The following is a 338-nucleotide window of genomic DNA, read 5'->3' on the forward strand; positions in this document are numbered from 1 at the left end:
ATAGTGCTGTAATAAACATATGGGTGCAGGTATCTCTGATAGAACAATATATGCTCCTTTGGTATATGTATTGCTGGGTCAAATGGTAATTCTATTTTCAGTTCTCTGAGAAATCTCCAAACTGTCTTCTGCAGGGGTTGAAACTTGCTTACATTCCCACCAACAGTGTTTGAGTGTTTTCTTTTCTCTGAACCGTTCCCACCAGCGGCCTCCCCCCCCCGCCCCAGCGGCCTCTCCCCCGCGTTAGTGCGCCCGACCCTGCGAGGAGAGTTGCCGTTTTCCAGCCGGGAAGGGTCGCCAGCTGGGACGCCGGACTGCAGTGCCTTTGCTTTCCATCA

Source organism: Carlito syrichta, unplaced genomic scaffold (assembly GCF_000164805.1).
Source record: "Carlito syrichta isolate Samal-C Ts95f unplaced genomic scaffold, Tarsius_syrichta-2.0.1 Scaffold124613, whole genome shotgun sequence".
NCBI lineage: Eukaryota > Metazoa > Chordata > Mammalia > Primates > Tarsiidae > Carlito > Carlito syrichta.